Source organism: Clarias gariepinus, chromosome 25 (assembly GCF_024256425.1).
Source record: "Clarias gariepinus isolate MV-2021 ecotype Netherlands chromosome 25, CGAR_prim_01v2, whole genome shotgun sequence".
Taxonomy (NCBI): Eukaryota; Metazoa; Chordata; class Actinopteri; order Siluriformes; family Clariidae; genus Clarias; species Clarias gariepinus.
The window spans coordinates 5507853-5521153 of NC_071124.1; positions in this window are offsets into that span (position 1 = coordinate 5507853).

A 13301-nucleotide genomic window follows, 5' to 3' on the forward strand; every position below is an offset into this window, starting at 1 on the left:
AATAAATATATCTTTTGTTTTTTAATGTTAAGTTTATTTAATTGCGTTTGCCTAGGACATATCGTTACTCAGATACTCATATTTCAAATAAGGTCAAATCTTTTGGGGACACCCTGTAATAGACCTACTAGCGTTAGTATGCGTCGTTGATGGATAAAGAGTTTGTAGAAATGGTTTAACCGCACTAGATGTTTAGCAGCAATTTCTTTTAAAAAGCAATTTTGCTTCTATTTTAGTTTTTCACCTAAATTATTACATTTAAACACATTTGATAAAGCATCAACATTGGCCATCTAGCAGAGAAACACTTATTTTACAGAGTTTTCTCTTGTCTTCTTTTTGTTTCACAAATCTTTCATAAATTCCTATAACAAAAAAATGTTCTATAGTATTACAGCACAATCCTAAAATGAAAAAAAAAATGTAGTATTCAGACTATTGTGCTGTAACAGTGGAACTTTCTCTCTCACAAACATTAACATTGCTATTAAATATCCTCGACTAAAAACATACTGAAGAATTAAACAATTTCAAACGAGATTCCCAATGTTCCAACCAAAACTGGATTGGAAACTTGATTACAAATAAAGTACAACGTGGTCCTTTTTTTTTTTCACTTTTTTTTTTTCACTTTTTTTGCCTTTCACACACTATGATAACATAGGACTGAGGTCATAGTGCTTGGGCCCTAAAAACAAAAGCTATGTTTATTATTTAAAGTAAGAGCATTTTCATACACACACATACTGTACACACACACACAAACAATTTGATGAGAACTCATAGGACAGGGACTAAACAGCTTTCCATAAGGAAAGAACGTGTTAATGAGACTAATCAGACCTCGGTTTGCTAAGGAGCATAAAGATTGGACTTTAAAGCGGTGGAAATTGTCATCTGAAGTCAGCTGATGACATGAATGTACTGAATGACCAAATTATTACATCTATGGGGTTTTTCTTTCCTGATGACACAATTTTGTGAAATTCAGATTGTAAAAAAGGGTTCTGGCAGCATGATTAATCATTTCCAAAATGACTTCGATTACACATAATGTGCTGTAATCAAAGCTTAAAGTAACTAAATGAAATGTTGTGAGGTTCAAGTGTGCAACTTTTTTGGCCAGGCAATTTATGTCACAATATGTCACAAAAATTTAGCTTCAGCTGTAATAACCCTCAGATAATGTATTTATTCATACATTAATTCATACATTTTATTCCAAATGCACCATTTTTATGTAACTGAGCCACACCCCTCCAATGACCTCTGACCCAGGTGATAGGCTGGGGAAGTAAATTTTTGTATGATGTCACAGTAGGGGAAAATCTAATTGATTTGTTTAATCCCGGCCAATACACTTACTCACTCTATATACTTAGGGTCACAGGGGCCTGGAGCCTATCTCATTCACACATACTACGGGCAATTTGGAAACGCTAATTAACCTAACCAACATGTCTTTGGACTGTGGGAGGAAACCAGAGTACCCAGGGGAAACCCACCAAGCACGAGGAGAACATGCAAACTCCATGCACACAGAGACAGGAATCGAACCTGGCCGGGAATCAAACCCGACCCTGGAGGTGCAAGAGTGCAAGAGTGCTAACCACTACACTACCTCCGGCCAATACAAAAATGGAAAAAGGACAAAAAGCAAAAGAAATTCTTTCTTACTTTTTTTGTTTACACACACACACACACACACACACACACACACACACACACACACACACACACACACACACACAGACTGGCGACCCATCTGCATGTCTTACTGAAAACATAATAAAAAATTTTATTTGCCATTAAAGGTCCCCATTCCAGTTATTAAACCTTTCTCATGTTACATAGAAACCAGACTTTCCGATGTAAATCTTGTCCAATTCAGATGTGGCTTAATGAACGTCAGAATTACGCAGATAGAATTAAATCAAGGAATTTTTGGCATTAAGCCTAGTTTTAAGAACTCCATCTAGTAATATAAAGCACAGTATGAAGTTCAATGGCATTTCTTGTAGCTCTGATCATAAGAAAATCTTATTAATTATAATTATGAAATATTTTTTACGTGCTTTCCTGTTAAATGCAACATTCTTTCATCCAAGAGCACTGCTGCCGACTTGCAGTACACCCCTCTCTCTCTCTCTCTTTTTACTCTCTCTCTCTCTCTCTCTTTCTCTCTCTCTCTCTCACACACACACACACACACACTAGGGTTATATTACGCCAGCTCTTAAATCCCTCCGTGGGTCTCCATATTGTTTTATAATCGATTTTAAGATTCTTTTATTAATTTTTAAGTGACTTTATGCTCTTGCGCTTCCCTTAAGGGAAGGTTGTTCCAGCTATATTACTCAGGTTATCAAACAGCATTTGGTTAGTCATTCCAGAAACCCTGCTTAAAAGGGAAGGGTCATCTTTGAGTTACAAACCTCTTCAATGTTCTTTCCAGGAACCTGAGATGTACTTACACTTTTTCAACAAAGATGCTTGTAAAACATTTGCTGTATCCTTAAGTTTTTTTTTTCTGTTATGCTTTATAAGTTTTTTGGTTGTTCTGAAATTCAGATCTTTTTCATTTATTTTTCCTTAGATTCTAAGTTATGTTTAAATCTGTTTTATTTTACTTTTCTCTTTTTATGAAAAGCACTATGTAAATGCACCAATTAGCCCAGAAAATGTAAAACAACCTGGCTAAAATTGTCCATGTCCCCACTGTGCAACCAAAACAGCTCTGACCCATCGAGACATGGACTACACAAGACCCCTGAATATGTGCTTTGGTATCTGGCACCAATATATTATAAGGAGATCTTTTAAGTCTAGTAAATTCTAAAGTACAGTAGGATCAGACTTGTTTGTCCAGCACATACTTTAGATTGAAATCTGGAGAATTTGGAAGCCAAGTCAACACCTCAATCTTTCTGTTCCTCAAACCATTCCTGAACGATGTTTTTAGAGTTTGGCAGGGTGCAATATCCTTCTGAAAAAGGCCAAAATGTTGTGTTAAAGGAATCTTGGTCTGCATTAATGTATATGTAGGACATACAGTACATATCAAAGTTAATGTCAGGACCAGTTGCATCCTGGTGCATTTCCTTTCCCAGGTACTGTAAACAATGCACAGGCATAATGTAAAAGAGGTAATTTAGATTCATCAAACCATGCTATCATCTTCCATTGATCTGTGCTCCAGTTCTGATGCTCATGTGCCAATTATACACAGCTTTAGTTGGACAGGGATCAGCAGAGGCATTCTGACCCCTTTCAAATTTGTGCTACAGGAGCTTTTCCGTGAAATCAGTCCAGATAAGCTAGCTTTGATTCCCAGAATGTGTTAGTGAGCCCTGGGTAAACATGACCCTGATGCAGGTTCATGAGGTGTAGTTTTTTTTGTACCTCTTTTCTTCTTTTTCTTTCCAACGTCAGTTGGAATTCAGTAGGTTGGTTACGTTACCGCCAGTTGTACTGTAGGTCGCATACTTCCTCATTTTCCCGACTTACTGTATAAAGGCAATTTTCCTAATCTTGTCTTGAACTCTTTATCTGCTTTTGGTAGCTACTAATTATTTCATACCTGGAACACCTTACAAGACTTCCTGATTTGGAGATTGATAATGTTAGAAAAAGACTGATAATGGTAAAACTCTCCTCGTACTGTACTTTTTTTAAATGATAAAAAATTCCCAATCATAAGAATGTTCTATTGGGGAAAAGTAACTTTATTTATTTATTTATTGTTCCTCAGGCTCCTCATGGTGAATGATTAATGCTTTTTCGATTGTTGACTCCACTGGCTGTACTGAGATGTGTTGCATTTAAAACAAGAGGCAGAAAATCAAAAATATATTGCAGATGACATATTGCACAAACAGTGTTTGTGTGGTTTCATTCTTTTCTGAAGACAAGACACACAAAAAAAGACCACCTCACCGGAACCTAGACGTTTGGCTGTATCATGCAGCATCTGTCATCTACGTGCCCCAAAGGCTGATGGGAACGAACTCAAAAGACCAGCGTGAGCGTCTCAGCAGTTTAAATATGGTTTGCTAAGCCGGCAGTGGCAGACGTACTCCATCCTTTAGTGCAGCACTGCAGGCCTCTTTTACTCACTGTCCATTTTCTCTTTCAGCTTTTTCAAGCTCCGCTGCTCATGTCTGCCTGAAGACAAACAAATTTTCAACGGAGTCATTTGAATTTCCAATAATTCCCATCACTACTTTAATTTCATATTCGCCTAACTTCCTGGAGTTGTAATAAAGCCCCCGATTCTCACAACTTTAACTTGACGGAATGCATGCTCGTTTCAACAACAGCTTCGGGCCCAGCACACACTTCTGCTGCATATGAGAACATTCATTTTCCCATATACACCTTTTCATCAGTGGAGCATCTTTTTAAATCTGCTTAATACATCAAATGTTCAAGACTAAGAAATGAAATCCACGTCCAAGCAGGCATCTATTTGTTTTTAATTAAATTTCTCTTTACAAACCCCTCCTCTTAATCATCAATCATTTCAAAAGGCTTTGACAGTCATTCTGTAGATTATGTAAATTAACTGCCACACTGTACAGGGTATTGATAACATTCTCCTGGATGCTGTAATGTTTGTTAATAAGCCACTTCTGAGCCATATGAATGTCTGGTTCTATTTAAACCGTGTTCTTCATCCTTGCACACTGGACTGGGCATGTGGGTGTAACAATGCAGCAAATGCCACCTCTAAAATAAACCCTGCCACATCACAGTCTGACCTCATGTAGCATCGTTCTAAATAAATTGAAAACATTATTCTTTATAATAAACTAGAAGGTACCCTCAGATATATTATTACCTCATTATTACCTATTTTTATTTTAAAAGATATTGTAAAAGCATATCTATTTTTTCCCCTTGGGTTTGGTTTCTTTTGTCCTAGAGCTCGCCACATCAAATCATTTGATCTTTAAGGTCTGGCAAAGTTTTATGTTCAATGCCCTTCCTGTCGCAACCCTCCCATTTCCTAAAGTTGGACCGGCACGGCATGCCAAATACAGATGATTCAAAATGCATTTGCATTTTCTGGTTAAACATAAGGGTTCCAGCATACACAAGCTATTTGCATGCATATGGTTGGGGGAGTGGTGGCTCAGATAGCTAAGGCTCTAGGTTGCTGATTTGGGGATCTGGAGTTCAGATGAGGATTTGAGCCCCACCATTGGTGGTTGCCACACCGCATGCTACCCATCCACTGCATGCAGTGCCAAAATGGAAGTATCAGGATGGACATATGGCATAAAACCCGTGTCAAGTTGTGCATGGATTGGATGGTCCACCACGGTCGACCCCTTGACAAGAGAAAGAAAGTTAACAGTAGGGTTAAAGTTCTTGACCAAGGACCTGACAGTGGCAGGACTTGTACCTAACACTTGTATCACCACTGCCCTTTAACAGTATTGCTGGAACTTATGTTTGAAATCTTGTTTTGTGACAACACAAGCAATAATTCTCAAGGGAATAAAAGAAACACAGTACTGTCAAAGCAATTAGCCCTGAAATCATGAAAAAACATCACAAATACAGTAGGTCTATGTTAATATTTTGAATGTGTTCCAGGGTGGAGTGAATAACAACTAAAACATTATGTGATCCACTTGGAACCAAGAAACTAATGATTTTTGAAAACCATTCTACGTATTTTGTGCACCTTTTGACCCAAAAGCGAGACATTTGCATTTAATATTAATACAAGGTAGATGTGATAAGAAGGAGGAAAATCAGAAAGAGAAAGTATTAATTAATTGCACAAATCAACCTTAATAGCACTCTATTTATAGCAGGTAAAGACACAACAGGACTTTGTGACTGTTGAGCATGCAATGTTCCCATGCAGGAATCATATGCAGGAAAGACCAGATATGGTGGCACAGCTCCAAGAACTAGGGAAAAAGAAAGTAATGTTAAGAGTTAGAATGGGGTCCCTGATTAGGGAAGGAAGCGCCTCCCTTATGTTTGTTTTTGAGGAAGACTGGACTGGAAAGACTGGTCAGCTTTAAAGGACAGGGAAGAGAGATCTATACTGTAGGTGGCGGTGATGCAACCTACAAAACTTCAACTAAAGATGCAGAGTGTTACTGAGAGGAAACGTGTCGAGAACATAAAGTGTGTGGAAGTGCCTGATAAAGCAGACGAACGAGTTCAAGGCATAGTGTACAAAATCAGGGAAGGAAGAATTTGACAGTTTAAAGAAGGCTGGCTTGGAAAATAAAATGAGGGAAATGTGACCTACAGCTGTGGTGGCCATGGCTATACGCATCACTCAACAATTCAATTCAATTTAATTCAATCAACATGAAAGTTTACTACACACAGCGTATCCAGGAGACACACAAACAACCATAAGGCAAAAAAAAAAATAAAAAAAAAATAGACGTATTATGCACCATATCAGACGTACACCTTGCACCATAAATGAAATCAAAATGTTGAGTAAAAGGAAAGCTGTGAGCAAGTTTTGACAGTGTACTGCGCATGTATCAAATTGTGGGTGCGTCTTAAATCAACTGTTGGACAAAGTTTAATGCAGTAAACTTTAGCAGTAGTTAGATATCTGACTAAAGTTTAACCTGCACCATAAGTGAAATCAAAATGTTGAGTAAAGGCGATGTTATGAACAGTTATGAGCCAGATTTAATAAACTGCTTAAAAATAAGCTACTAATAATCTACTTGCTCAATGTAAACAAACACCTGCACCAACAGATATTAATTAGAAAAGCTGAAGTGAATATTTTTACTGGGATTAGTTCAGATTTTCACTTTGGCTGAAATAACAGCGCTGAAGTGGTATAAGTGAATTTTAATGCGTTGGAGTCGTTTAAAGACAAAACTTTAAATCTTTGTCCGATCTACTTTTTCGATTTTTCATCTGTGATTCACTCTCCAATTACCGAACAGGGAGTGTATTTGGCTGACGACCAAAGGAGTACAACTTGATGTAAACAGGGTCTAAGATACTCAACCTTACAAAATTGTATTTCTTCATATTAATAAGTTAGACAGAGAGTTCTGCCATACAGAAAGACAGGCAGACATGTACAGAACGTGGGCTTCAACCTAAAATAATAATATTACTGATTACATTAAATCTGATCCGCTTATTTACTTATATTATAATATATTATATTAACTTTACACTGGCAGCAATGGTGCCAAACAAAAAACATTATGGTGCTGTAAAAAAATTGAAGTAAAATACTTGTATTCAGATTATGTGCAACAATATAAAATGTAAAAAAAAAAATTCTTTAATCTTTTGCAAAGAAAACCTGTTATTTTATGGATTTTTCCAAAATTTATGGTATTAAACATCTTCATTAAAGCAACAGCACTAGAAGGTTAGCAGAAAAACCACCATTATTATTTTACAGATGAAAAAAAAATTATTATACAATTTACCTTTTTTTTTCAACAATTTTTATTTTTTATCCTTCCAGGTTTTAAGAACGTGTTGAAAGGTTCTTAACCCAGTTCCAGTAATTTAAAATCTCCTTAGTTGTTTTCTTTGCTTGATGTAGCACAATAATTTGAATTCCTTCTAAAATGGTGGCATTTCAGTCTGAGTAAGCTTAACCCAAATTCTAATTAGTTTATTTACTGGTAAAAAAATAAGCTTTATTAAAGATATCATCTCAGGCTAAAGAGAATCTCAGCAGAATTATCAATCTGACAATAACATAACGCCTTCACCACCTAGTGACAGACACCTAACAGAAGGGACGAGTAAACAAATGAAGGTTTACAACTGCAGTGACAAGTGATAACAGGATCTGGGTTTGTGGACAACCCATCACATTATTACCTTAATTGTTGAGACGTTGGAGTTGAGACCAGATGGTCATAAACTCATAGCCAACTTAGTTGCTTTGCAGCTCGCTCACTCTCTCTGTATCCGTCTCTTTTTTTCTTTTTAGACAGCCTAATAAAATACCTTAATATTAGTCTGGATGTTATTGCAGTTTAATCTGGTTTGAATTATGAGCTATTGATTATAATAATAATAATTATTATTATTATTATTTTTCAATACACTATTATTATTATTATTATCATTATTATTATTAATATCATCATTATTATTCTTATTATTAATAACTTATTTATTATAATTTTCTTTTTATTATCATTATTACAGTATACCTTGACGGAAACCTCAGCCAACATGGACAAATGGACAGCTGCTGTTTCAACATGTATTATCTCTGGGACCTTGGGATGTCTAAAGTAGAGACAACTGTAACTAAGTGTGAGTTTAGCCCTGCAAAAATCATTAGTCCAGGGACCTGGGGATCTGTCCACACATCCTTGATGAGATTAGAAACCAGCTGTAATGAAGGAATAGTCAAAACCTGTCATCTATTTCCCTGATCTGTATGAGTTATTATTCATAAATCTTCATTATTGAAGTTCATTTCTAAGACTAAATGGTGTTGGTGAGAACTCTAGGCCTCTTATATGCTGACTTATGACTGTGGAGCTGCAGTACGATGACTGGATAAAAGAAGGCTATAGGGCTATATCACACCTGTGTAAATTATTCATGGTAGTTGAAGTAAACCTACATAAAGACATTTTTTGTAGGCTTTGTCCTTTTAACGTAGGGGTCACCATATTGGATCACTTGCTCTGCAAGATCTGGATCAGGGGTGTAGTTGAATCCGAATGTTGAGGATTCGACTCCCACCTCAGATCTGTGTGTGATACTCCGATCTCCTCGCACAGTCCTGTAGTTGTCTGGGGTGAACTTCCCCAGGGAGTACTCAAAGTCTAGAATAGGATCCAGTTGCTTTGCGCAACTGCATGCAGTGGCTGGGTTACTGTAAGAGTCATAATCACTAAAGTGCTTGCTCAAGGACACAACAGTGGTGACCACCTGGTAACAACCTTGAGCCTCAACCACCTGAGCCAAACCTACATGCAATCCCATCAAGGGGTCGCCACAGTGGACCATCTGATCTGCACAACAACTTGGCACAGGTTTTTACGCCGGATGCTCTTCCTGATGCAACCCTCCCATTTTATCCGGGCTTGGGTCCGACACTTCATGCAAGGGCTGGGGTTAGGGCATTGTGTGGGACTAGAACCTAGTCCTTTTGCATGGCAGGCGGGAAACCTGCCACTGAGCCACCTCAGCTATAGCAAAGCTACAGTTTATACAGGCTTATTCCTACAGGCAGTTGGTTTCGAAAAACTAATTTCTTTCAGTTCTTTTTGGTTTAAGTCTGCACCTGTTTTAGCTTTAAGTCTCTATTCTTGGCTCGCAGAAGTGGAACCCAATATAGTTGTAGCCCATTCACCTTGATGTTATGTGTTCTGAGATGGCTTTCTGCTCACCGCATGGGTAAAGAGTGAGTTACCAGTTAGTGCAGACTTTCAATCAGATTAAACCAGTCTGGCCATTCTCCCTTGGTGTATCTGAATGTTTTTTTGTTTTTCGCATTGAAGCTTTGCATAAGATCAACTGTGATATGAACATTAAGTGTAACGCTTGACAACACACTTTAATGAGTGTGTGCAGTTCACTTCTGAGATATGAAAAAAAACATAACTTTGATGACAGTTTGTTTGCAAATCCACTTTTATTTAAGTTCATTTATATATTTTCATTAGATTTTTTTTTCATAACAGCAAGAATGAAATCAAGCATTAAAAGCCACTTTAAGGTCTTTATAATGTAGCATCCAGATCGAATAATGACCTGCATTGACTGTTTTGACCTGTTTATAAACTGTAATGGCAGAAAAAAAGCGCCCCTTGTTAATATTAGATTATTCTGATTCCTTGATCTGTTTATGGCTTAAGACTGTTGTGTCAGTATTGTGATAGCAGGCCATTATAAGTGCATGCTGAAATTTGGCTAAATTACAAAAACCCTTTATTATTTTTTTTCTCTTGAAAGCACTAAATAATAAAATTAGCTGAAACAAACTGCAGCATTAGACAGAATACATTATTAATCACTACAAGCAGGAAACAAACCATAAGTTGGAGATTACAATGTGTCATCAACTCAAATGTGCACCTGTAGGCGATGAAAAAGAACTCGCAAGCCCGTGGTGATCCGGGCTCAAATCGCGAACGAGCAAGAAATGCGTAAGCACAATCAACTTTGGTAACACAGAATCCATTTGGCAACTCAACATGGACGCAAAACATTTCCTAACTTAACACCACAGGTACCCATACTTCAGAGTGCCAAAGAATTTCGGTTGTCGATCCATCATCTACTTAAAATACGACGTATGAAAAGAAAGATCTTACTTATAGCTATGATGTACAGTTGTTATTACTCCGTAAGAGCCAAGACCTTAATGAGGAAATGCTCTCTAGGAATCTATTTTTTATTTTATTTTTTGTTAACCACTTTTGTTTTTTTGTCCTTTTTTGTTTTTAGTCCATTACATTAATATTACAAAGTATACTGTAAATAAGTTGTATAACATGGTTGTTTATTCAGTATTACTCAGTGAAGTTTTCTTGTGGTATATGTTACGTCCTTTAACATGCAATCCTCTGAAAAGAAACGAGAAAAATCTGGGTTGGATCTATATTTTATGATGTGATTCCCAATTCCCGGTCCCGATTTTTTCTTCTTCCTCCTCGGCATATTTTATCGTTTTCCATCGTTCTACTTCTAACACGCCCGATCCAACGAACAACTGTGTTAGAGCGAAGTAAAAACACTAAAATGTGCTTCCGGATCAGGATCAGGATCAGGGTTTAGGTCACATGGCTTTTCGAATAGGGCCTTTGCTCTGGAGGACGAGGGTCACCTCCAACCTGAACGCTTTCTGGCAAGCTACAAGCTGCTGACAAAAAAAGCAAAGCGACGATTTTTGATTATTATTATTAATAATATTTTTTTTTGCCCTTTTCGGAATTCTGTGTCACTTTTTTGCGAGCAGCCTGACTTTCTGTATGTGTGTTTTTTTTAATATCGTTAACAAAATTCCTCATATTTATAGACATTTTTTATTCAAAATAAGATCTCAATATTATACACGATTCTTTCTTTTTTGACTATGTACAGAAGTGCAAAAAAAGTCGACTTTTGTCCCCTTCATCCCCGACGTCACCTGTGTGCTGTCACCTGAAAAGGGTTTCCTTTCCTTTTTTTTTTTTTTTTTTGTTTAGTTGTTTTCTGGTTTAACGCACACCCTCCTGCCCTCCTGTCCATCCACTTATGCAGCTTTTTTTCCTTTAACAAGGCCTTACGTCTAGGGAGATTGGAAATACTCGAACGATAGTTATTATAATTTTTTTTTTCAAATGAATACAGTAGAAAACAACCTTTAACATCTAAGAACTATTCTCATCTTTTTTTTCTCTCATCTTTCTCCCTCTCTAATAAGAACGACTAATTACAAACCAGAATATCTTTAAAATATTATTCAAATATCACCCATGCGTCACGCCACAGCAGCTATGTCTCTTGGCAACTATTTTTCCCCGTCGTAAGATATATTCATATAAAAGATGCTATGCTTGTTCGAAGATTTCAAACAAAACAAAAGATGACCTTTCACTAAAAATAAAAATCGTTTCTTTTTCTTCTTTTCTCAATATGCTAATATTCAATACTCAAATAATCGCACTACGTAATTTTAAAACCGAGTAAAGTATAAAGAACGCAAAAAACAAACAAATTAACAAAAAAAATAAAACACATTATTTATAATATTTCACACTACAAAAAGTTAAATCTTACTCGACAAAATGGAATACTGAAACCGTATCCGAGCTTAGTTATACGACAGAATATTTCTTTTTTTTTTTTTTTTTTTAGTTTTTTTCTTTTTTTTGTGACATATATGAGACAGATAAAATATTGTGACTGAAATGATAAACCAACCAAATGATGGGGAAAATCTAAAAAAAAAAAAAAAAAAAATTTTTAACAACGAAAACACATGGGAATATGAGCATCGACATGCCTGAAAGGTGGACTAAGGCATTTACTATTGAATCATACAATCATTAAAATCCTGCCCTTGGATGTAGTGATGCGCCGACGCTCGTCAGTACGCCCACACTGTGTAGTGAGCCGTATTTTTATATGTATTTATTTTTTAACCCAGCAGCCCTTTTCTGTAGCATTTCTGACCTTAGCGGTCTCCCACGCAGGGCTGACGAGGAAGTAAATTTTAGAAAAATAAATAAATAAACAAAAATACACCCACATCCTCTGATCAAACGTGAAAAATAAGACAGTGGATCTTACATAAGGACCTTTACACTAATACTAATTTTCTCTTATTTTTGTTTTTTTCACTTATGGAATTATTACCCTTTCACACCTCATTTTAGACTCAGGAACAACAATCAATCAAAATCATTCACTGAAGACAAGTAAATGAAAGGAAAAAGAAATAAAAACTGCCAAAAAGGTGTGAATGGAGTAAGTTTTGGAGTCTGGTCAAACTTAAAAAATAACGTTAAATAAATAAAAAAGAAAATAAATGGTCAATCAGAATGTCAAAAATAAAAATAAAATTAAAAACAGAGTCAGAATATTCATTATTGACACATTTTTTTCCTGTTTTGGTTCATTTTTTGGGAATATTCGGGTGGGTAACAAATGAAAATGAAATAAAAAAAAAATTACATTTTAAAATTTGAAAAAATAAAACATAAACAGAGAACACATCTTTGACTTAAAGGCATTAATTAAACAAACACTTAACACTCCTATTATAAGTCTACTCTATCTTCTCTTTCTTTCTATTTCTTCCTTTCCTTTTTTGGATGCAAGTACTGTCTATGGCACTTGATGTGGAGTCTGCAACATGAAGATTGACTCTTCAATGTGCTTTAAAAAAGAGAAAAAACAAAAAAACACTGCTGTGTTTAAGGTCTCGGACATTCAGTTGTCATTTTTGCCTGTATATATATATATATATATATATATATATATATATATATATATATATATATATATAGTGTGTGTGTCTGTGTGTGTCTGTGTGTGTGTGTGCGTCTCCTCCGTCCCCCCTGCACCTTTTTACAATCACGTCCTACAAAATGGAACACCGCATGCACAATATCTAGTCTTATAAGACATTCTTTCGCAAGGTCCTTTGTTTGACATTGTCTCGAAATTAAAATTCTCAAGGTGCACCGTGGTTTGTAAACTATAAAAAGAAAAAAAATCCTCCATCCATCTCACTAAAGAACAAAACAAAAAAAGAAAACCAATATTTTGTACCAAGAAACATGACAGGAGACATCGCCATGCATTCCTCGGCGCTGAAATGGTTC